Source organism: Schistocerca serialis, chromosome 5 (assembly GCF_023864345.2).
Source record: "Schistocerca serialis cubense isolate TAMUIC-IGC-003099 chromosome 5, iqSchSeri2.2, whole genome shotgun sequence".
Classification (NCBI taxonomy): Eukaryota; Metazoa; Arthropoda; class Insecta; order Orthoptera; family Acrididae; genus Schistocerca; species Schistocerca serialis.
Genome location: NC_064642.1, coordinates 513,500,232 through 513,525,351, shown reverse-complemented (window position 1 = coordinate 513,525,351; position 25,120 = coordinate 513,500,232). Strand labels below are relative to the sequence as shown.

At 42.5% G+C, this 25,120-nt stretch overlaps 1 protein-coding gene across 1 annotated transcript in view; it reads left to right on the top strand.

Annotated features, from left to right (window-relative positions):
• Positions 1-25,120, top strand: part of LOC126480982 (copine-8-like) — a 175,370-nt gene that overhangs the window by 910 nt on the left and 149,340 nt on the right. The gene's annotated exons all lie outside the window — the stretch shown is intronic.

Sequence of the window (25,120 nt, the reverse complement as noted above, 5' to 3'; positions counted from 1 at the left end):
TATTTTCAATTCTCTGCAAGATGCATTATCTTGTACGTACCATGTCTTTATATTTCATTATTTCGTTCACAGATGGAAAGTGACGAAAATATCTACTTATACCTCTTTATGGTGCCTTGTTAATCAATAATTTAAGATGGTTTATGTTATTGTTAAATCTTTTTTCTTGTTGATAAAATGTTAAAGTAGATTTTCACAATAATTTATTCAAACACTGTGCATTTCAGGAAATTTGTAGCACTTTGTTTCTCAGTTTGTGCTGTCCCTATTATGTACAAACATATGATTCAGTGTTCCCTCTTGTGCAGACCTTAAACGGGTCCCACAGTTTTGAACAGTACCCTATCATGGCATGCTTTTTAAGGAAGTGTTTTATAGGCATCTTTTCCCTCAAATATCAGGTTCTAAATGTCCTTCAAATCAAGAAAATGAATAAATTCCCATAAAGATAGACAATGAATTGATCTGAGATAGCTCTAAAATTGCAGAAACTTTTTTTTCTGTCAATAGCAGATAATTTAGGTTTGAAAACTTCCTTAGTAGTTGGCCTACAGTTCCTAAGAAAAGCTTCCAAAACTAGTTTAACAAAATTCAACATCATCCAACACTTCCAAAAGAAATTTTCAATTATATCAACTTGTAAACATATATGTTAAAGTGGTTATGATGAATAGGTAAAAAAAAAAAAATGTTGTTCAGCTGAAAATAGTCATACTTGCATAATGAAGCTTTTCACAGATGGGTCATTCCATGTCATAGAGACAAATATTAAAACGTGTCCCTACTCACCTGTCTCCAAATCTAATGCAATTTGGTGTGAAGGTTCTATATGGTCTTTGATGATTATATACCAAATTTCAATCCAGTATCATCAGTGGTTGAATTTTTAGGGACTTTTAAAGAGAGGCTACTCGTCTTCACATCACATATGAAGGTGCAAATGTGACAAGTTTGCCAGGCTTTTTTAAAAGTTCTAGAAAACATTTGGTCATTTGCTTTAATATAAATGGACAACATTTTATCCTGAATCAAACCGTGGCAAAAATTAGGGATTTAGCCACACCTGAATATAGAAACAAATTTATGAAGTAATAAAAAAATTCATTTCACTAATCTGAGAGCCAAGGTTTGACTAACCACTGCTGCTTTTTATATGAACCAATCACATGAAAACTTCAAACGTTATTTCTATGTATGATGTCTATGTGTGGATTGAATTTAATTAACATTGGATGCCTAGATGAAAAGATATGCACATGCTGAGTTGGCCAAAATTTTCTACATGCAAATTATTGGGTGTTTTTGGGGGGCAATATCTCAATTGTCTTGTTCAATCTTTTTTTCTTGGCACAGCTGGAAAGAGCCTGCTTTAAGCTTTCAAAGCTATATTGTTTATGTTCTGGATATTGCATATTGGTGAGTAAGAATTGGAAAAATGAATTATCGATAAATACAAAAAATAAATACAATTTGTAGGTGTAAGTCAAAAAATGTGTAATTGGAGTGTCTTTTTAATAGTATAAGATTTGCCTGTGGTTTAGGATAGGTAACTATACTAATAAGAAGTGTTTTTACGTTATTTTACAGTATAGAATAAAAATATAATAAAACTTCAGAAACTGCTGTTAAGATTATAAAATCTAGACGATCATAATGGAACACTATGTTGCTTTAGAATGTTTTAACCCTACAATGCACAGTGATGCATATATGGATTGTCACTCAGTTTCCATCACCATTACAAAGCAGTAATAGTTTTTTAAGAATCACAGCAGTGGTACAGTGCTGAATCACCACTTTGTTGGTTTCATTATTGCCAATTTTCATAGTGTCAGTGTTCTGTGCAGTGTAATCATTGTTGTTGATGTACAATCTTAGTGTTTGGTACTGAGTGTTTGAATAATCAGTAATCATTGTTGTAGCTGAAGGTAAGCACTAAAACAATATGTTGTGATATGTTAATTTGTATATTTTATATGCAAATAAGTCTGAATCTGCCATGCTTCAAGCCACAATATTCATGAGCTTTCAAAATTTCTTGTTGTAAGTTAATAAATTATTGTGAAAATGAACGAAGAAACTCTTGCACCCTGCTAGTTTGGTGGATCAGATGGAGCTGGTTGTCATAAGTCATCACCTTTCTGTTATGGTAAAAGTCTTATAAAATCATTTAAGGAAATGTCACCAGTAGACAAGGAGCTTCTACGACGTAGGTCCGGGCTTGATTTTACTGAAGATGCCCATATTTGTCCATACCATAATGCCTTGTTGATGATAAAATTTCAGTTCCTGTGGAAGACATGCTACAACCCATTTAGTAAAGAAAAATGTGTAATGAAGGCTTTAACACCAGTAACCATTGCAATGTCTGACAGGTTGAAGTTGCTAACTTATGAAGTTTTTAAACTTGGTCGGAAAATTTGTACTAAATGTAGACATAAAGTGGCCCAAAAACAATCATCCCACTAGGATAATCAAGAATCACTATCCACTGAAGACATGGATGTTGTTGATGCTTGCTTTACTGCTAATACTTCATCATCATCAATTGGAGAGTCACCATTAAAGTTCCAGCGGATCAGTAATAGAGATTCAATGGGATACATGAAGTGCAAAGTTCTGAAAGCCCAAGGCAGCATTGCGAAGGTAACTGTCACAGCTGCTGGTGTGAGCCAAATGGATGTTGCTCAAATGCAAACAGAAGAGTGCCAAAAATGTGAAGACATGGATGTCGTAATTGAAGACCCTAAGATTAAGCTTCAGACATCAGGCAGTTGCAGTAAAGCTCAAATTTTGACCCTGACCTCAAATAGCAGGACTATTCAAAAAAGGCTAAAGAATTTGCTGTTCGAACTAAAATGGTGAAGAAGGCTAGGAAACTTAAAGATGGAATTTTGGCAACACCTGCAAACTGAAAAGGGAAAAAGCTCAGTATTGAAGTAAAATAAAATGTCCTCACGTTATTGAAGATGAGTTTTCTCATTTATGTTATTGCAAAAAGGGTTGTTGCAGTGAGAAAGATTCACTAGGAGAAAGGCCTGTTCCTTTATAACCTGAAAGATATCTTCATTGCTTATTGTAAGCAGCATGGAAATCAACTGAGATTCTCTAAGTTTTGTGAGGTCAGGCTGAAATGGTGTACTGCAGCTGATGCTTCTGAATCACGTTCAGTATGTGTATGTGCAATTCATCAAAATGTCAAATTAATGTTGGCTTCAGCAACATCCATCCAATGTGACTACAAGAATTTGATGAAAAGAATTGTAGGCAGTTTGGAATCAAAAAGACGATGGCTCTGAAGAAACAATGGAATACAAGCAATGGTCCATACTGACAGACACACATTAGAGATATGTCAGAGAACTGTTGAATATTTCATCTAGGTGCTGATTTTGAAAATTACCGGTTTAAGACACCATCACTTTGTGTCAAAACACCAATGTTTATACCTTAAGCAGCTAAAAAGAAATCTTGCAGAAAATTAATTAGTTATATTGATGGAGTTTGCTGAGATTTATATATTTGTTGTTAAAGATGTTGTGCAAGGATTTCGTTGGGAGAATAGTCAGGCCTCATTACATCCATTTGTTGTCTATTTTGTTGGCAAATAATGTCAGAGTATTAGCATTTATATGCTCAGCAACTGTCTCCGTCATGATACCATTGCTGTTCATGCCTTTCAAATAAAGTTAACAGCATATTTAAAGACGAAGATTGAAAACGTTAAGAACATTTATTACATTAGTGGTGGTTCAGCCGATCAGTATAAGAATTCCAAAAATTTCATTAAATTATGTCTGCATGAAAATATTGAATAAGGACGACATGGGAAATAACTGTCTGCAATGTGTGTATTCATCTAGGTGGTGCAGTACCCTTGAATGTATTAGCAGCACTGATTGATCAACTCCCTAAACCTTTTCTACTTCTGGGAGATTAAAATGCCCATAACCCCTCGTGGGGTGGCACTGTGCTTACTGGCCGTGTCAGAGACGACGAAACTTTACTGTCTCAGTTTGACCTCTGCTTCTTTTAATATTGGGCCCGCCACACATTTCAGTGTGGCTTGTGGTAGTTGCTCGGCCATTGACTTATCAATTTGCAGCACAGGACTTATCCTATCTATCCACTGGAGAGCACATGACGACCTGTGTGGTAGTAATCACTTCCCCATCTTCCTGCCACTGCCCCAGTGTCAGGCCCACAACACCTGTCCAGATGGGCTTTAAACAGGGCGGACTGGGAAACTTTCACCTTTGCTGTCACCGTTGAATCTCCCCCACACGCTAACATTGATGTGATTGTTGAGCAGGTGACAACAACAATTATTTCTGCTGCAGAAAATGGAGTCGCTCGCTCTTTAGGGTGCCCGAGGCATAAGGTAGTCCCTTGGTGGTCACCAGAAGTCGCTGAAGCAATTAAGGAGCATCGGTGAGGTCTACTGCGCCATAAGTGGCACCCTTCCCTGGAGCACCTCATAGCCTTGAAACGGCTCCATGCCTGCATTTGCCAACTTACCAAATGATGGAAGCAGGAGTGTTGGGAGAAATAAGTCTCGACCATTAGGTGCCATACGTCACTTTCCCAAGTCTGGGCAAAGATCAAACGTCTTTTCGGGTACCAGACCCCAACAGGTTTTCCTGGTGTTACCATAAATGGCGTGTTATATACTGATGTAAACACGATTGCTGAGCACTTTGCTCGAGCCTCTGGGTCGGAAAATTCCCCCTCCAGCCTTTCACACTCTCAAATGGCGGCTGGAAGGGAACATCCTCTCATTCACTACACGCCACTGTGAATCCTATAACACCCCATTTACAGAGTGGGAGCTCCTCGGTGCCCTTGCACATTGCCCCGACACAGCTCCTGTGCCACATCGGATCCACAGCCAGACGATTAAACATCTCTCATCTGACTGCAAGCGACATTTCCTTGTCGTTTTCAACCGGATCTGGTGCGATGGTGTCTTTCCATCACAATGGCAGGAGAGCACCATCATTCCGCTGCTCAAACCCAGTAAAAACCCGCTATCGGCCCATCATCCTCACCTATGTTCCTTGTAAACTGCTGGAACATATGGTATGTGGGTCCCGGAGTCACGTGGCCTACTGGCTCCATGTCAGGGCAGCTTCCGCCAGGGTTGCTCTACCACTGATAATCTTGCATCCCTCGAGTCTGCCATCCGAACAGCCTTTTACAGACGGCAACACCTGGTTGCCATCTTTTTTGACTTAACGTAAAGCATATGATACAACCTGGTGACATCATATCCTTGCCACATTGTACGAGTGGCGTGTCTGGCACTCGCTTCAGATTTTTATCCGAAACTTCCTGTCGCTGCGTACTTTCCATGTCCAAGTTGGTGCCTTCCATAGTTCCATCCATATCCAGGAGAATGGAGTCCCACAAGGCTCTGTATTGACTGCCTCTCTATTTTTAGTGGCCATTAATGGTCTAGCAGCTGCTGTCAGGCACTCAGTCTCACATTCTCTGTATCCAGACGACTTCTGCATTTTGTACTGCTGCTCCAGTACTGGTGTTGCTGAGCGTCGCCTATGGAGGGCCATCCACAAGGCGCAGTCATGGGCTCTAGCCCATGGCTTCTAGTTTTCAGCTGCAAAGTCATGTGTCGTGCACTTCTGTCAGTGATGTACCATTCATCCGGACCCAGAACTTTACCTTCATGACGATCCACTCACTGTAGTGGAGACAGATCTATTCTTAGGACTGGTTTTCGACTCTTGATTGACTTGGCTTCCTCATTTTCATCAGAAGCGCAGACATCACCTCAATGCCCTCCGTTGCCTGAGCAACATCAGTTGGGATGAAGATAGCTCTATGCTGCTGCGGCTCGACAGAGCCCTTGTCCAATCCCAAATTGACTAAGGGAGTGTGGTTTATGGTTCGGCAGTGCCCTCAGCATTACATTTGCTTGACCCTGTGCACCACTGTGGGGCTTGACTAGCAACAGGAGCTTTTAGGATGAGTCCAGTGATCAGGTTACTGAGGGAGGCTGGGGTCCCTCCATTGCAGACCAGACGTGCACAACTGCTCGCCATGTACGCAGCACACATTCGTAGTTCTCCTGAGCATCTGAATTACCATCTCCTTTTCCTGCCCGCAACAGTCCATTTCCTGCATCAGTGCCCCAGGTTGTGGCAACGATTGCGGTTTGCATGCAGTCCCTTCTCTCCAAAATGCAGTCCTTCCCTTTACCACCTCTACTTGCGGCCCGTTCACGTGTGCCTCCATGGTGTACGCCTTGGCTGCAGCTTTGTATGGACCTTTCACGTGGCCCTAAGGACTCCGTTAACCCTGCCACTCTCCGCTGGCACTTCCTATAGATTCTTGACGTATTCCGGGGCTCTGAAGTGGTTTAAACTGACATCTTGATGGCTGATGGTCATGTTGGCTTTGCCTAAGTTCACGGCGGCCATATTGAACAGCATTCCTTACCCTGATGGCTGCAGTGTATTCACTGCAAGGCTGGTGGCCATTTCTCGTGCACTTCAGTATCTCCGTTCATGCCCTGGGGAGTCTTTTCTTTCATGTACTGACTCCTTGAGCAGCCTGAAAACAATCGACGAGTGCTACTCTCGTCATCCTTTGGCAGCATCCATCCAGGAGTCTATGCCCTGGAATGGTCCAGTTGTTCAGTGGAGTTCATTGGACCCCAGGTCATGTCGGAATCCCAGGAGATGAACTTGCTGACGGGATCTCCACTTATGGAAATGGGCATCCCGGAAAATGACCTGCGTTCGTTATAATGCCGCAAGGTTTTTCAGCTTTGGGAGATGAAATGGCAAAATCTCAGTACGCACAACAAACTGCAAGCCATTAAGGGGACCACGAATGTGTGGAAGTCCTCAATTAGGGCCTCTCACAGGGACTCTGTGGTTTTCTGCCAGCTCCACATTGGCCATGCCTGGGCGACCCACGGCTACCTACTGTGCCGTGAAGACCCACTTCAGTGTCGGTGCTGCGCCTGCTTGACAGTGGCCCATATTCTTCTGCTCTGTCCTCCTTTGGCTGCCCTGTGACTTCATCTTCGGTTGCCAGACTTGTTATCATTGATTTTAGCAGACAACGTCTTGTCGGCTGATTTGGTTTTATGTTTCATCTGTGAGGGTGGGTTTTATCATTCAATCTGAGTTTTAGCGCATGTCCTTTGTCCCTCTGTGTCCTCCACCCTAGTGCTTTTAGGGTGGAGTTTCTAATGTGTTGCAGGGTGACTGGCTTTTCCTTTTCATTTTCGTGGTCGGCCAGCCACTGTAATCTGCTTCCTCTCTTCTAACTGTTCCTTGCATCTCTCTGTTATTTTCTTGTCCTCTTTTGTTTCTTTTAGTGTTCGTCGCCTTTCCTTAGTTCTTGTCTTCCCTTTCTTTCCGTTTTGTGTTAGATGTCTCGTCTGTTTTATTCTCACACTTGTGGCATTGTTTTATTAGGAAAAGGGGGCCGATGACCTCATAGTTTGGTCCTTTTCCCCCTGTTTTGAACCAACCAACCATCTCTTTCTATAGTATTTTGAAACTAGAACTTTAATTATGGACAACCTGTATTTTTTAAGTGTATTTAGGTCAGGTTTATTAGATTTGGTGTTCATTGAAATAGCATTATACACTTTTTGCTGAAATAGTGAACTGTGTTTTGTACTAAGTTGAGGCTTTTTACTTCCCTTGTATCAAATCACACTTATTTTCTATTAAAATAATGGTATACTTTGTTCATTTCTTACAGCCAAAATTTTTTGGTAACAAATGACATAAGAGGAACAATGTACTGATCTCTCATGATGAGTCTGCGTAGCTGTTTGAATAAGTTTCTCCATAAACATCTTGGCTGGGTTTCACAAGTGATTCTGATCATTTGCATTTTTACAGTAAAGGCTTCTTTTGCATATAGTTAGTTGCCCCAGAATATTATCCCATGAGATGTGATTGAATGATAATAGCCCAAGTACACAGCTCTGGTTACAACCATATCTCTGTCTCAAACGGTATTGTGGATAGTAAAGAGTACTGAGATCAGTCTCTTACAAGAGTCAGGGATGTGTGCAGACCCATTTAGCTTGCGTATTTGTAGATGGCAGAATTATAATGACTGCACTCCCATTACTTAAACAGTACATTTTTTTCCCTCTGTTTTCTGTGATGTGTAAAGCTGTGTGAGTTGTGTCTGGCTGACATTAGATTTCAGACCATTTGCAGTGAACTAGTCTGGGACTTATCAATATATGATGTATAACATTCTCTCTGCATTGCTGTTATGAAATTTGTCAAAATATTTGTCTCATCTGCAAAGAGAGGGAACTGGAAGGTCATTTATAAATATAATGAATAATTAAGTACCCAACATGGGACCTGGAGGGATGCCACAGGTCATGTGGTATCCCAGTCAGATGAGGCTCTCATCCGCTTTGCATTGTTCAGAACTACGTTGTGCTGTATACCATAAGAAACATACATGCTGGCTGTCCACTTTTGGACATCGTCTGCTCATGAAATCTCTGGAACATCCATTGAGACTGGCATTGTCTTCACATTGCAGCACCCACCTCTGATCCATAGCAGCTACTTTTGCGCAACAGTTTGCTGCATATAAATTACTGTATTGGTGTGTGAATTCCCACAGAAAATATATTCTATAAACGATATAAAGGAGTTAGTGCTGTATCGAGCAGGTTGTTGATAGAAATAGATGCATGAATGAATTTTTGAAGAACTCAGTGCAACTGAAAGTGATACAAAGATATTATTTTATATATTACCCAGAGCTGCCTTCCCCCTCCCACCCCCCCCCCCCCTCCTCCCCCTCCTACCTTGTCCAACCATTTATGAGAATGTGATGGTAATAATGCCAGTGTCGGCAAGTTTTGACAGATGGGTGACAGAGCCAGTAAGACGTAATTTTTTTATGCAAGATGTGATGAGAAAGTTTTAGAAGTATATAATCGTGATTCGAAGTTGCCTGAAAGTTCTAATGAATTACACTTTTGTCATTAATAGCTATTGTTAAAAGTAACTGCACTAGCCGAAGAACAACAACAACAATCATAATGAGTCAAATATTTGTGACAACAAAGAAGAAATATTCTCTCATTCTCGTGTCAGTATACCGCAACCCCCAAAATCTTAACACATTTGGAACAAATAGGCAAATATTTGGCAACGAAGATTTTTAATTTGTGCTATTGGGCCCAAACCTAACCACAACCTTGTGATTCACTGTCTTGTCTGCTGCTCTCTCATTGGCTGGACAGACCCAGAAGTTGGCACACCCTGTTTCCTTCCTACCATACATCTCAGCAAGCATGACAAACATTACTGCACGAAACATGTAGATCTAGACTTTTACCTATTTCTCTCTCACCAGAGTTTTTGTAATTCTGAAGAGTACAAGCATTTCTTCTTCTGAAGCAAGCCTTGTCACTGGAATACCATTCAGCTTCTTTTTTATTGGTCTTTTGGACTGGCCTCCGTAAGTGGTGAACAAGAGTACCATAAGTCACGAAATGTTCATGTAGATGACCAAAGAGAAATTTCATAGTATCAGTGTTGCTTCAAATATCGTACACAGATCTCCACTTTACAATTGTGAACATATTAGTATAGTTTCTTCTCTTACCTCAAATCTACTTCACACTTGACTTTCTTCAGGTATTTGCATGTCCCATGAATCGTAATTGTGACTTATCACAGTTATATGGAGCAAAGTCAGTTTTGCAATTATAGTACATCTCGGTGGACAGTGTGGCAATATGCTTACCGTTTATATGATTTATTAATATCTTTTTTTCTTTGCATATACTTAGTAATCTCTTGGACCAAAGGAAATTCCATGTTGACCACAAAACCATTATTCTTTGTTGAACATCTTGAGGACAGGTTTTGGCGAAGTAGCAGTGGTTTTGAAAATCAAATTGGTTCAGTTCTCATTAAGATGACATCCCCTGTTCAGTCATGGGCACTGCTTGCCTGTGACAAGCTGTGTGACATTCCTGTAACTGTCATCCCCCCTGATAGGCTTAATAAGGTACACGGTATCATGGTCCACTGTAACCTCCATTTACTGACCAATGACAAGTTGCATGTCAATATGGTGGGCCTGGGTGTGCATTTTGCTCTTGTGCCCAGTGGGGACCAAAGAACAATAGGTGGATACTGGGCCTTCATGTTGGCCTTTGAAGGCGACTCATTACCTGAAAATATCAATATGTTGGTGTATCGATTCCCAGGGTTCTACTGATCTACAAGTGGATATGGCTTTGTGATCCTCCTTTATCCCTGAAAGTAGGTCAGACAAGTCTTGCGGACATGGAATTCACCTGAGAAAAAGACCTCGAAGATGGAAGAGGTTCTGGTGATCCCCATGCCATAGGAGCCCACATATTCCAACTCTGTACCCGAGGTGTCATTTCTGGTGGCCCCTGTAGCACCAGATCCCCCCAATCAACCTACTTGCTGCCACATTCTTGCAATTTGTGGCAGCAGATGAGCCTAGGGCATGATTTGCCTTCTTGGTCCCTTCCTGGCCCCCAGTAGCACGATCTTCCAATGTAATTGTTGCAGTTTTTCTCACCACCTGGCGGAGCTACAATGTTTACCCTGCTTTCTGCATTGCCCTCCAGGAAATTCAGTTCTCAGCATTGCAAATCCCTTCTCTCCATGCCTATTAAGGCTATTTTAAGAATCAAACTGACTAGACAAAGCATTGGGTGGAGTTTGTATGTACATTCTGCACCCTGTCTGCAGTGAACGCATCCCATTCAATACAGTTTTGGAGGCTGTGGTTATGTGTGTTTAATGTCTGCCTACTTCCTGATAGTGAACACAGATCTCCTCTTGATAGTGCAGTTTCTCGGACATTGTCTGCACTGATTTCTCAGCTCCACCTACCCTCCCTCTTTTTGGATGACTTCAATGGGCACAATATTGTGTGGGGTGGAACTATCTCAACTGGCCATGGTAAAGTTGTCGAAACTTTGCAACTTTGCTCTCACAGCAAGATTTTTCTCTCTTCAATCCCGGTACCCCACACACTTCAGTGTGGGTATGTATCTTATTTGGCAATTGATCTTTCCATTTGCAGCCCTGATCTTCTCCCTCCAATCCACTGGAGAGTCCATGATGACCTGTGTGACAGTGATCGTTTTCTAATCATCCTGTCCCTCACTCAGCATCATTTGCCTGGTTGTCCACCCAGATTTGCTCACAGCAATGCTGATTGGAATGCCTTTACCTCTCCATTTACACCTACATTGATACTCTGCAAACCACCTGACGGGGTGTGGCAGGGGATATTTTTGGTACCACTAACTGATGAACCTGCCCCCTTCCCTGTTTAACTTGTGGTACTCCTCATTTGCAGGTATGGGCAAAGGTTCAGTACCTCTGCAGACACCAGTCACCCATAGGTGTACCTGGTGTCTCCCTAAATGGTGATGTCTACACTGACCCAGATGCTATCGCTGAACAATTGCTCTGCATTATGCTTGGGTCTCTGTGTCTGAGAATTATCAACCTGCATTTCGTGTCCTCAAACAACGATTGGAGTCAATTCCCTTACCTTTCACTACACATCACCTGGAGCTATTAATGCTTTGTTCAGTGGATGAGAATTCCTCAGTTCCCTAGTCTTTTGCCCTAACAAAGCTCCAAGGCCAGACTACATCCCTTGGCAAATACTCAAACACCTATCGGTGGATTGTCAGTGTCATGCCCTTGCCAGTTTCAGCCTTATTTGGAATGAGGGTGTGGTACTATCTCAGCGATGAGAAAGTGTGATCATCCCGGTACTGAAATCTGGTAAACACCCCCCTTGAAATGAAAAGCTACTACCCAATTAGTTTTACAAATGTTTTCTGCAAGTTACTTGAATGAGTATCAAGTCTTTTGGCTCCCCTTCATCCCAGGGTGGTTTTCACCAAGGCCATTCCACTGCTGACAGTTTGGCCTGTCTGGAGTCTGCCATCCAGTCAGCTTTTGCCCAGCATCAACACTTTATCATTGTTTTCTTTGACTTGCAAACAGCTTATGACACTACGTGGCATCATCACATCCTCATTACCCTCCATGAGGTAGATCTCTGGGACCTGCTCTAGATTTTTGCCAGAACTTCTTGTCACACCGTTCTTTCCAGTTCAAATTCATAAGTCCCACATACCTCTGATATACATGAAAATGGGGCCTCGCAGGTCATTGTACTAAACGGCCTCCTTTTTCTAGTGTGTATCAATGCTTTTGCATTTACTATTGCTCTCCTACCATGGATGTTGCAGAATGGTGACTGCAGGGTGCCATGCGAAAGTTGCAGTCCATGAAGACACATGCTATGCACTTCTGTTGCTGTCGTAATGTGTACTCACAATGAGAACTCTACCTCCACAACCATTTGCTCAAAGTAGTGGAGTCTTATCACTTTTTGGGACTGTTCTTCAGTGCTCGGTTAATGTGGCTTCACCATCACCACCAACTTATGTGGAAGTGCTGGTCATGTCATAATACTCTGTGCTGCCTCAGTAACACCAGCTGGGGCATAGACCTCTCTACCCTTTTGCAGCTTTACAGTGTCGTCATCCTGTCCCATCCTGATTGTGAGAGTCTGGTGTATTGTTTGGCATCGTCTTCAGCACTGTGAATGCTGGGCCCAATATACTATTGTGGCATCCAGCTTGTGATAGGTGCCTTTTGGATCTGCCCTGCAAACAGCCTACTTGAGACTGGGGTCCCTTCTTTACAGATCTGGCTTCAGCAACTATTGCTCAGCTATGTGAAGCACATTATTTTCTGCTCCCCTGAGCATCCGAATAACCACGTCTTTTTTCCTAGTAGGGAAATTCACCTCCCACATTAGAGGCACAGGTCTGGTGTCATGACCACAGTTTGCATACAGTCTCTATGCTGTGAACTCCAACTTCCGACACTGTCACCTCTTGTAAGGGAGCAATTGCATACTCCCCCATGGCGTGTTCCCTGTTCTCGGATCTGTCTTGACCTATCCTTTGGTCCAAAAGACTGTGTTGACCCCATGATTCCTGGCTGCCCACGATACATTTCTGGTTTCGGGAGTGATATACTCCGGTGGATGGATTAAGGTCCATGGATGGACTGGTTTTGCATACACACGTGCAGCTAGCAGTGAACTACGCTCCCTGCTGAAAGGTGTATTCACTGCAGAATTGTTGGCCATCACTCAAGCCCTCTTTCACATTCATTCTCGCACTGGCGAGGCATTCCTAACTGGCAGTGACTCCCAAAGTAGTCTTCATGCTATCGATCAGTGCTACCATTGACACCCATTGGTTGTGACTATCCAGGATCTCGTTTCTGACCTCTATCAAACTGGTTGGTTGGTCATTTGGGGAGGTATCAGAACCGAATATTTGGTTGACTCTGCTGTCAGTTGTTGGAGGCGTGGAACGCAAATTGGTGTGCTCTGGTTTCTCCGAACAAACTGCGAGCAGTAAAGGGGACCATGACCATGCAGCAGTCATTTGTTTCTGCTTGCCACAGGAATCTACCATTCTCTCACACTAGCATCACTTTACTAACCCATGGTCACATCCTATGATGCAAGGACCTGCTACACTTGTCAGAGTGGTTCCCATCTGATGGCGGGACTCTACTGGACTGCTCTCACTTGGCCATCTTCCGGCAAAATTATTAAACTTGCTCACATGCTGCTTCTGGTGCTTGTGAGCTACTCGTGAATGGTTCCTGCTCCTCTCCCTGAGGTAGGGCACATTGGCCTCATTAACTGCTTGAAGGAATGGAGGGGTGCCTTGTCGTCTGCTCCTCCAACCCAGGTGGTCCATGGCTGCCCTTGCTCGATGGTCCAGCCTGGTTCCTGCTCTTCCCATACCTTTTAATTCTTCCTATTTTTTACATCTGTCATTGGTTTACTGTCTCATGCTCATTTTTCTCTTCCCTGAGATTTTATCCACTAGTCTCTCTCACTAGTTTGCTTGTGGTAAAGGAGGGTGAAGAAACATCGATTGGATACAGAGAGTGCATCTCCCATCGCCTAACATGGTCTGAGGGCCTCTAGCTGCTTTCTGGACAGAACATCTCACCCACCTTCATGTTCGTATCCTTGTCTCACTTCTACTTGACTGAGCAAGGTGGTGCAATGGTTTGCACACTGGACTCACATTCGGGAGGATGCCATTCCAACCCCACATCTAGCCATTCTGATTTAGGTTTTTTGTGATTTCCCTAAATCATATTAAGCAAATGTCAGGATGGTTCTTTTGAAAGGGCATGGCCGACTTCCTTCCCCGTCCCTCCCTTATCTGATGGGACCGATGACCTCGCTGTTTGGTCCCCTCCACCAAATCAATCAATCAATCAATCAACCAACCAACTTCTACTTGCTTCCATCTCCTGGTTTTAGTGATTCTCTCTTACAGTAGGTTTCAACAGTATTTGTCTTGTCTCCTTCCTCTCTGAGGACTCTTCCCAGGTTGATACATACAGGATGGAGGAACTGATGACATCATAGTTTGGTCCAATAAACCCTATCAATCCAATATCCATCCAAATGTGTACATTGAATGCACAGTGTGTGAGGTAACCTAGTTGTCCTACTGCATCAAGGTGTAACACACAAATTTCTAAAAGTTCACCAGCCTGGTGTCCTGAGGATAATGGTGTCCCAGCACAGAAGCAGCATATAGAACATGGTGCCCGGCTCTCTTGATGTGAGGTTGCAATGAGAGTCACTAGCAAGTGTGCTAAGTCTCTCCAGCTACTGAATGCCAGTGTCATTTAACTGTAAATATGGACACTGTAGCAGAGAGAAACTACTAACAAATGAAACAATAAAAGATCGATTACAGTCACGCATTATATTGTTGTAATTAACAATATTGTTAAAGTTCACAAAACTTTATACACCCTGTAATAAAGTAACTCCTATTCACACAATCTATTCTGCGTTGTGCATAGAGTTGTGGTCCATTAGTAGTTACATACTTGATGAGCAAATAAGATCTTACCCATGTGGTGCTGCCTACACAGAAACATGCAGCCACTGTTAAACGAGCATACACCTGTTCGCGTTCCATGTTCAGCGCCAACTATCAGAGCCTGAAATATCCTATTCGGCTTTCATTGTTGGTGCGTTGAAGGCATGTGAAGTGTTTTGTCCACGTTGCTTCGTGTTAAAGTTATGAAAATAATGTAATGAAAAGAACTTTAATATTGTATATGATCTCATACTGTTAAAGGTATTTGCTGTCAATATCAATCAAATCAAAATTTAAATATAAAAGAATGTTAATAAATGAAAATTGTCTCCACCTCAATCCATAACATATATCACATTAGTAAAATCAGCTACACACGCGCACACGCGCGCACACACACACACACACACACACACACACACACACACACACACACACAAAAGGAACAAACTACTACTACTACTACTACTACTACTACTACACATTGTATAGAACGTGAGGAGTTGCCAAGCACATACGATTTTAGTTTTTTTAAGATTCAATTTTATTATTGCTTATTAATTTATTTTGTCAACCAGTTTCTGTGGACCAGATGGAACTTAACAAATGTCTGACACACAATTTTTATTTAATATTGTCTTATAAATGCCTAAACAGAACATAATTTCCTTCCCCCCCTTTCTAAGCTTCACTTAATCCAAAAAGGTTGATTTTCCACACTGTCTGTTCCATTTTATTCCTCCATTGTCTTGATTTTGGAGGATGATGGTTCAAATCTTGGTCCACCCATTCAGATTTTGTTGAAAGGGCATGGGCAATTTCCCTTCTCAATCCTTTCCTAATCTGAGCTTGTGCTCCATCTCTAATAGTCTGTGGTGGGATTTTAAACACTGAACTTTCTTTTTCAGTGGTTCATGGGCATTGCATCAGATAACCTTTTAAAATCAGATAGATGTTGCAACGAGATAGATGCTCATCCTCTTCAGGTGCTTACTCACATGTTGTTGCAGTGGTTCACCAATTTGTGTGGTGGCTAACTTGAAAAGTGCAGGTGTGAAGGGGTGGGGGCATAAATGTTGTCATAGATGAGTCATAGAGGAGTCAACATCCAAACCCCCCCCTTTTCAATGTTGTGACTATGGACACCCACTCCATGAGGGGCGCCCTTCTGTTCCGTTAACCACGTGTGTAAATTGTCATGACCGTCACTCTCCACATTCACCAGATTGCCTTGCTTATAAGAAAGAAAAGAATGATACAGGAGTATGCCCTGGATCGTCTGTCTTATACTGAGGCTCGTCAGAAATTTGACCTACTTAAACCTGTGTCGATGAATTCTCAGGGTGTATATGCTGTGGGACATCCAGGAAAAACCTGGGAATTTTTTCAATCGGGAGAAAACAGGGAAAAACGCAGGAATTGTTTAGAATCCCAGGAATTTTTCATCGTTTTTGGCTTTAGTTAAATCTGTTATTTGGACTGGTATGGACTGATAAACAGCAAAATGTGTCAAAGGCCTTAGGACGAAGACTATGAAGTACTTCATAACAATAAACTGCTGCCGACGAGCATGACGTCACAACTGTTCGCATTAAGAATGTTTGAGCAGTTGCACACGGGCTTACGTACATGCACAGTTGAGTTGCGTATGGGCAGTACCTTCTCCCGCTTCCGGCTACTTGAAGTGTGGCTGTTAACTGTATCAGCAGTAGCAACAAGCAGCCATGTGCTAACTGGAAAATTTTTTCTGGCATGCCCAGGCTGCCAGATTGCTGCATGTGCATAGCAGTCTGGGTAGTAGTGGGGAGGAGGTTAGTCTCCATGTAAACCATGTTTACATTTAGAGATTTTGCTGTTTCCTCTTTGTTTACACTTCTCACATCAAATGAAAACAAAATAGATTTGTGGTTGGGGGCTATCAAGTGAATTAAAATACATTCACATAATTACGGAAGGCAAACATAGGTTATTTTTTTCAGTTTTCTGATTTTATTTTACTTCCACATTTTGGGCAGTTGCTCGCCGTGCAGAACAATGAAGTTATTTTTGTCGGTTTGCTAAATAGATGTGGCTTTCATTAATCTTTTCCCCAGAGGGAATTTTGGAACACGTGTTATGTTAGAGATGTTAGTGTATAATGACTTTTCTGGAGACTAGAAATCTACTCTGTAGGAATCAGCATGGGTTTCGAAAAAGACGGTCATGTGAAACCCAGCTTACGCTATTCATCCACAAGACTCGGAGGGCCATAGACACGGGTTCCCAGGTAGATGCCGTGTTTCTTGACTTCTGCAAGGCGTTCGATACAGTTCCCCACAGTTGTTTAATGAATAAAGTAAGAGCAATGGACTATGAGACCAATTGTGTGATTGGATTGAAGAGTTTCTACATAACAGAACACAGCATGTCATTCTCAATGGAGAGAAGTCTTCCGAAGTAAGAGTGATTTCAGGTGCGCCGCAGGGGAATGTTGTAGGACCGTTGCTGTTCACAATATACATAAATGAGCTTGTGGATAACATCGGAAGTTCACTGAGGCTTTTTGCGGATGATGCTGTGGTATATCGAGAGGTTGTAACAATGGAAAATTAATTGTACTGAAATGCAGGAGGATCTGCAACAAATTGACACATGGTGCAGGGAATGGCAATTGAATCTCAATGTAGACAAGTGTAATGTGCTGCGAATACATAGAAAGAAAGATCCTTTATCATTTAGCTACAATATAGCAGGTCAGCAACTGGAAGCAGTTAATTCCATAAATTATCTGGGAGTAGGCATTAGGACTGATTTAAAATGGAATGACCATATAAAGTTGATCGTTGGTAAAGTAGATGCCAGACTGAGATTCATTGGAAGAATCCTAAGGAAATGCAATCCAAAAAGAAAGGAAGTAGGTTACAGTACATTTGTTCACCCACTGCTTGAGTATTGCTCATCGGTGTGGGATTCGTACCAGATGGGGTTGATAGAAGAGAGAGAGAAGATCCAACGGAGAGCAGCGCACTTCATTACAGGATCATTTAGTAATTGCGAAAGCGTTATGGAGATGATAGATAAACTCCAGTGGAAGACTCTGCAGGAGAGACGCTTAGTAGCTCAGTACGGTCTTTTGTTGAAGTTTCGAGAACATACCTTCACCGAGGAGTCAAGCAGTATATTGCTCCCTCCTATGTATATCTCGCGAAGAGACCATGAGGATAAAATCAGAGAGATTAGAGCCCACACAGAGGCATACCGACAATCTTTCTTTCCACAAGCAATATGAGACTGGAATAGAAGGAAGAACTGATAGAGGTACTGAAAGTACCCTCCACCACACACCGTCAGGTGGCTTGCGGAGTATGGATGTAGATGTAGAGGCAGTCAATTTATTTGAAACAACGTCTCTCATTTCACACTATTGGCTAGTTTCAATTGTTCACTGAATTTCAAGTACACATTTTCATCTTCTGGCACGTATGGAGTTATGCCATAATAAAGAACCAAACATGATATAATACAGCACCAGTACTCCAAGAAAATTTGCATCCCGAAAACTGCAACCTTAATATCAGGTTGGGGCCTACTTCATTGTGAATCTTGACATATGAATGTCCACTTTAAGTCGAATTATGCATTTTGGTATGATGTACGAAATTCCGATGCTGTTGGAGTAACCTATTTCTATTATGACACCATGTAGGATTTCTAATACTGTATATATACAAACATATGGGCTCCCTACGTCATCATAGCTGCCCACCTTTTATGATGCCATGTAGAATCTCTTAACCCTTTCGTGGTTGATGGGTCATATATGTCCCACTAACTTTGAGTGCCAGTTCGAGTGTCGGGATGTATGTTACCCAGCTCTGCACAGTGCTGCCATCTAGGGACGACTGTACTGAACCTGAGAAAAAAATCTAGGCTGCACTGCAAAGGCAGGAGTGCTAGTTCTGCAAGGTTCGCAGAAGAGCTTCTGTAAAGTTTGGAAGGTAGTAGACGAGATACTGGCAGAAGTAACGCTGTGGGGATGGGGCGTGAGTCGTACTTGGGTAGCTCAGTTGGTAGAGCACTTGCCCGCGAAAGGCAAAGGTCCCGAGTTCGAGTCTCGGTCCGGCACACAGTTTTAATCTGCCAGGAAGTTTCATATCAGCGCACACTCCGCTGCAGAGTGAAAATCTCATTCTGAGAACAAAAGCTGTTTGCACTGCTTGTGGTGTACCACTTAGTGCCACACCATGGTTTTCTAAGTTTCATGGAATGTAAAGTTTTGTAAGTATTGGTCAAGTATCGTGAAAATTGAAATGTAATGAATATTTTTTACACTGGCTCTACACAAATAAAAAGATCACATGCATGTATAATTTGTAGTTATTTTATTCTCCACAAAATCCAGTTTATGGCTAAAAAAAATAAAATTACAAAATCAGTCAGCAGAAAAGGTATCTGGCGTTGGTTCATGGGACATATGTGTCCCACTTCCTGTTGTGAAAAAATGGAGAACTTAAGAAATATTTTGGCGGTGAAAATATAATAATGGGAGTGAAAAGAAAACGTTATCACCTTAATATTTGAAAAATCTGTAAAAAATGAATTTTATCCTTGAAAGGGTTAATACTATAGATATACGAACATATGGGCTCCCTACGTCGTCGTAGCTGCCCACGCGCAGTAACACCTGTTTTCTGGTGTTCTCTGCAGCTGCTGAAACGAAGCTATTTCTAACAGGTTGCGGGAAAATATGGCGAATGGTGCTTTGAAAAGCATTTGTTTCAAAACAAATTTCCTTTTACACAAGATGAATTATGTTATATGTGCAGATGTTGCAATGAATTTCTTAGATCAGTGTGTTTGACTCTTATTTAAAATTTAACACATTGAGGACTAGCCACTTGGAAGAATTTTGAGCCCAGTAGACCAGACATTAATCTCATTATTTAAAATTTTACTGGTACATTCGTGTGACGGATCTTAAAGTGTAACACACACAAAAAAGACCAACATTATATGTGAAAGCTTAGCTTCTCTTGTAGCTAATTAATATTAAAGACCAATATTATTTTGTGTAGCTACACTATGTACATAAATTTAAACTATTAACTTTTCCTATTTGTGTATTGCCACTATTTAACAGTGATGTTGCTATTGGCTGACTACGTCACATGTCATATGCTCTGAATATCTGTTATTGGCTGGCGAGATCATGTGACATGAGCTATGACTGGCTTACAAAAGCGCGTTTCAATCTCGATTTCAGTGCTTTGGAAACTAACATGCTGTTTCAAATATGTACTCTCGTAACACAAATACAAAAATATGCAGTGTAAATGCTGCTGCACATCACAGCTCTTTCCAAAACTTTTTATTTTTTTATTTGCCGAGTTTTCTCGTTCTTTGAAGTTCCACGCTGGTTATAAAACCTTTGCCATACAAAGGATTGATATTTTTACACCTACAAGTGAAAGTATATTGTCACTTATCATGGAAAAAGTGTATTTTTCAGCTTGGAAGAAGTGTATTTTCATGTGAGGAAAAAGTGCGTTTTTGACTGGGAAGTACAGGAATTTTTTTTCTTGTTTATGTACACACCTTGTTTCTAATTTTGCCTATGTTATATCCTTTCCGCCTCCTTCCTCTTCCTTGCCCCAGTCTCGTCCCTTTCTCTTCTCCCCCTCCCCTGCAGTTCCCATGCCCTCCCCTCCATGTGCCGCTCCCCTTCCCCGGCCAAAAAAGTGTCCCCCTTCTTTGGTGCCTGTTGGTGATGGGTCTCTAAGGACTGCTTCCCCAACTCAGCCACAGATGTGTGCACCAATGTCACTCGCTCTTTCGGTTCCAGATCTTGGAGAAGCCTGCTCTTCCTCTGTGCCCTGCCCTCCTCAACCTATGAAAGAGAAGGAGAAACATAAGTTCCAGGACAGACTCCCCCCCCCCCCCCCCCCTCCAGTGCCGTCGAAGGTGCCATCTCCTTCTCATAACCTGAGTCTAACATCTTATTTATGATGTCACCCCATCGTCATTGTGTGGGCTACACTCCCTACCTCCGAGGTTGTTAGCAGCAGTCTTCCACTCTGGGTCTTGTACAGATCCATCAGTTCTCTGGAACTCCTCGCAACCCGTTTTGTGATGGCATCGGCGACAGACACCTATCCAGCTGCCTCCGGGAACAGTGCTGAAGGTTTCTCCTATTTTTTACCCCTCGTGAGGCAGAATTCCATAATGAAGCTTTTACTGAATGGGAGCTTCTTCTGGCGCTCTCTTCTTCCCACGATTCAGCTCCTGGCCCTGATTCCATCCATAACCAATTGCTTCAGTACCTCAGTTCTCCACAGTGCCAATATCTCCTCCAGGTGTTTAACCATATTTGGCTCCAAGGCATTTTCCCTTCTCAAAGGAGAGACAGTATAGCAGCTCCTGTCCTTAATCGTGGCAAGGATTTGTCATCCCTTGATAGTTACTGGCCCATTAGCCTGATCAGTATCCCCTGCAAATTACTAGAATAGATGGTGTCTCATGGGCTCAGTTGTGCCCTTGAATCTTGGGACCTTTCATTCCTTAACAGTGCAGCTTTCAGAAGAAATGGTCTGTGATTGATCGTTTGCTTCAATTGGAAACCACATTTCAGCAGGTCTTTTCTCTACACCACCATCTTGTCATAGTTTTCTTTGATCTTCGTAAGGTCTGTGACAGAGCTTGGCACCATCATATCCTCCTTACACTCCATGAGTGGGATCTTCGGGGCCCCTGCTGATTTTTATTTGCTAGTTTCTGTCCCACAATCAGTGGAATTGCTGCAGAGGTAACACAGGTTCCTGTCAGATCACCAAAGTTAAGTGCTGTCGGGCTTGGCTAGAACTTGGATGGGTGACTCTGCAGGTCCGCTGAGCGCTTTAGCAGTGGGGTGTACTCAGCCCTTGTGAGGCCAACTGTGAAGCACTGGTCATGAAAACTGACTCAGCCGGGAGAGTGGTGTGCTGACCACATGCCCCTCCCTACCTACATCCAGACACTCTTATCGGATGACACGGCGACCAGTTGGTGCTGTTTTTCCTTCTGAACCCCTTTTCTACAGAGAGCGAGTTCCTGTCCCACCGGTCGTTCGGAGTCCGGGTTGACACAGTTCTCAGCTCTTCACAGAGCCAGGAGAATGGCATTCTACAGGCTCCATATTAAGTGTCATTCTTTTTCTAATCACTGTTGATGGACTTGGGGCCTCTACCAGACCATTGGTCACCACTGCTCTGTATGTGGATGACTTCTGTATTTGGGCTAGCTCACACTCAGTGGCCTCTCCTGCAGGTGCACATCCAGAGCTCTACCTCGATGCCTAATGCCTGACTGTGGTCCCCCAGTTCTGTTTTTTGGGCCTTCTTTTTGACAAAAGTTACTCAATTGCCCCATATATACACCATCTGAAGGTTGACTATTTGCGTAAACTCAATGTTTTTCACTTCTCTGCCCATACCTCTTGGGCTGCGGACCTCAACCCTTCTCTGCCTTTATTGGGCATTAGTTATGTCTCGTCAGGATTATGATCGTCGAGAGTGTGAATTAGCTGCCCCTTCCATGCTGCTCCTCTTCCCCTAGTTCACCATTGTGGTATTTGTTTAGTCACTAGTGCTCCCCTTTAGATTTGGTGGTGCCAGCTCCTGGTTTTTTATGCCATCACTAACTGCTCTTTCCCTGCTCACTCTTTCTATTTTTTTCATGCTTTGGGTCATTGCCCACCCGCTTCCTGCCCTCTGGTGGGTTTACCAGTTGGGCTCCGCCTTACTTCACTCTGCCGTGACTTCCATCTCCCTTCTTGTCCTCTTCCCCACCTTCTCTCCTGCTTCCTGCTGCCCCCCCCCCCATCCCATGCCACCGTGGTTAGTTCCTCGGCCCTGAATTTGGATGGATCTCTTCCAAGGTCTGAAAACCTCCATCGCTCCAGTGATGTTCCATTGTTTGTTCCGAATGCTGTTATGGGAGTTTCAGGATGCCATTGTTTTTTATACTGATGGCTCTAAATCCACTGGTCATGTGGGATATGCCCTCACATCTTATGTTGGCGCAGAACACCATCTCTTGCCTGTCACGTGTGGGGTCTTTATTGTGGAATTGATGGCCATCTCTTGGGCCTCTGTTTTATTAAATGATCGTCTCTCATCCGAATTTAGTTATATACATACTCAGTAATTACTCAACTTGCTGTTGATTAGCTGGGATCGGTGGGGGGTGGGGGGGGGGGGGGGCGGCAATCTTCCACCCCTGTTCTCTATGACCCAGGGACAGATTTACTGCCTTACATCAAATCCCTTTGTTCAATCATGGGCTGACTCTTGGGAGGCCATCCCCTTGTCTAATAAACGACATGTCATCTAGGAGACTCCCACCATCATGTGGTATTCTGACCTTTGCCTCTCCAGGCAGGAATTTACCATCGTCTGCTGTCTTTGTATTGGCCATACTAGGTTGACCCATGGGTTTTTACTCTGCAATTAGCCCTCCTGCCCTTTGTAGTTGCGGGGCTCCACTCATGTTGTTTGTTTGTTGTTTGTTGTGGTCTTCAGTCCTGAGACTGGTTTGATGCAGCTCTCCATGCTAATCTATCCTGTGTAAGCTCGTTCATCTCCCAGTACCTACTGCAACCTACATCCTTCTGAATCTGCTTAGTGTATTCATCTCTTGGTCTCCCTCTACGATTTTTACCCTCCACGCTGCCCTCCAATGCTAAATTTGTGATCCCTTGATGCCTCAGGACATGTCCTACCAACCGATCCCTTCTTCTAGTCAAGTTGCGCCACAAACTTCTCTTCTCCCCAGTCCTATTCAATACCTCCTCATTAGTTACGTGATCTACCCACCTAATCGTCAACATTCTTCTGTAGCATCACATTTCTAAAGCTTCTATTCTCTTCTTGTCCAAACTATTTATTGTCCATGTTTCACTTCCATACATGGCTACACTCCATACAAATACTTTCAGAAACGACTTCCTAACACTTAAATCTATACTCGATGTTAACAAATTTCTCTTCTTCAGAAACGGTTTCCTTGCCATTGCCAGTCTATATTTCATATCCTCTCTACTTCGACCATCATCAGTTATTTTGCTCTCCAAATAGCAAAACTCCTTTACTACTTTAAGTGTCTCATTTCCTAATGTAATTCCCTCAGCATCACTCGACTTAATTCGACTACATTCCATTATCCTCGGTTTGCTTTTGTTGATGTTCATCTTATATCCTCCTTTCAAGACTTGTCAGTTCCGTTCAACTGCTCTTCCAGGTCCTTTGCTCTCTCTGACAGAATTACAATGTCATCGGCGAACCTCAAAGTTTTTATTTCTTCTCCATGGATTTTAATACCTATTCCGAACTTTTCTTTTGTTTCCTTTACTACTTGCTCAATATGCAGATTGAATAACAACGGGGAGAGGCTACAACCCTGTCTCACTCCCTTCCCAACCACTGCTTCCCTTTCATGGCCCTCGACTCGTATGACTGCCATCTGGTTTCTGTACAAATTGTAAATAGCCTTTCGCTCCCTGTGTTTTACCCCTGCCACCTTTAGAATTTGAAAGAGGGTATTCCAGTCAACATTGTCAAAAGCTTTCTCTAACAAGGGGAGGCCGCCAATTGTGAGATTCAGATTCGATTCATACTGCGCATAATAAAAGCTCATGGCCAGAGGTGTAATGTGGCAAAGCACCAAGATGCACTTCTCAGCCGTTGTCGAGAAAATCGACATTTAAAAGAAACCGTTGCCGTGAAATACTCTCTACGATTAACAATTTTCAACAGCGTCGTAGCGCAGCGGTAAGCGCTTGGGTTTGTAATCCGAAGGTCGCTGGATCGAATCTCGCGCCATGCAATTTTTATTATTAGTTTTTTGTTATTAAAAATATATATATATATATATATATATATATATATATATATATATATATATATATATATATATATATATATATATATATATATATATATATATATGAATTGCTTATGCATGTTGGTGAAGGCGGATCGCTCTCCAATTGTACCGCCTCCATTTTTCCGTTTTTTTAGCAGGATGTACCAAAGCTCTACCGTCCGCACTGATTTTCGACGATGTTATAAGTTGCGCTAGGGACCGCATGTACCTTCTTTCGAAGTTAGCAGGCAACTACGCTGTTATGCGGCGGCTCGTTTC